Raw genomic sequence first — 1,295 nt, forward strand, 5'->3', positions numbered from 1 at the left:
CTCTTAACAGGGAGTTGTTTTGTTTAGTGCCAGCGAGTCGTTTCCAACTCATAGTGCCATGCACAAGAGACTGGCACACTGTGCCATTTCATGATCGTAGTTAGGTGTGAACCTATTGCTGCAGCCACTGTGTTCGTCCATCTTGTTTAAGGTCTGGCACTTTTTCAATGAACACCACAGTGTGCTGTGCTTCTCCAGCTACTGGCCCTCTTGATGACGTGCAAAGTCTGTGAGGAAAAGTCTCTCCATCCTCGATTCAGAGAAGAAATGACTAAGATCATAAGTTATATTGTGATGACCATAGGCCATATGAGAAATCATTTCATAAAAATAAATCTTTATTAATACAATACTTTAAAATTACATAAGCAATTATAGAATGTGATAGATTTACATAGCATAGTGTTATTTTTAAATAATACAAACATTCAATTTATTAAAAATCCATCCTCTAGATTTTTTATTAAGAACGTCTCATTCCAATTTTTGCTTAAGTATGATGTATAATTTGTTTTCCTGAAAAATTAAAAGGGAGTTTTGCCTGAATTAGATGACAATACCTAAATGCAGTAGGTGGTCTACATAGTTTTAATTCTAGTACCTCTGGAATGAAGATTTGTTATACTGGATTTATCTCTTTTTTTTGCTGATAATGAAATTTTTTTTTTAGTTTAGTTTATTTATTTTTTTTAATAGTTTTATTAGGGGCTTATACAACTCTTATCACAACCCATACATACATCAATTGTGTAAAGCGTATTTGTACATTCATTGCCCTCATCATTCTCAAAACATTTGCTCTCCACTTAAGCCCCTGGCATTAGGTCCTGTTTTTTCCCCCTCCCTCCCCGCTCCCCCCTCCCTGATGAGCCCTTGATAATTTATAAATTATTATTTTGTCATATCTTGCCCTGTCTGACGTCTCCCTTTACCCACTTTTCTGTTGTCTGTCCCCCAGGAAAGAGGTCACATGTAGATCCTTGTAATCGGTTCCCCCTTTCCAACCCACTCTCCCTCTACCCTCCCAGTATCTCCACTCACAACACAGGTCCTGAAGGGATCATCTGCCCTGGATTTCCTGTGTTTCCAGTTCCTATCTATACCAGTGTACACCCTCTGGTCTAGCCAGACTTGCAAGGTAGAATTGGGATCATGATAGTTGGGGGGGGGCGGGGGTGGAGGAAGCATTTAGGAACTAGAGGAAAGTTGTATTTTTCATCACTGCTACATCGTACCCTGTCTGGCTCATCTCCTCCCCGAAACCCCTCTGCAAGGGGATCTCCTTATAGGTCACA

This window comes from Echinops telfairi, unplaced genomic scaffold (assembly GCF_000313985.2).
Source record: "Echinops telfairi isolate 266 unplaced genomic scaffold, ASM31398v2 ScPeMD7_7468;HRSCAF=8506_0, whole genome shotgun sequence".
NCBI lineage: Eukaryota > Metazoa > Chordata > Mammalia > Afrosoricida > Tenrecidae > Echinops > Echinops telfairi.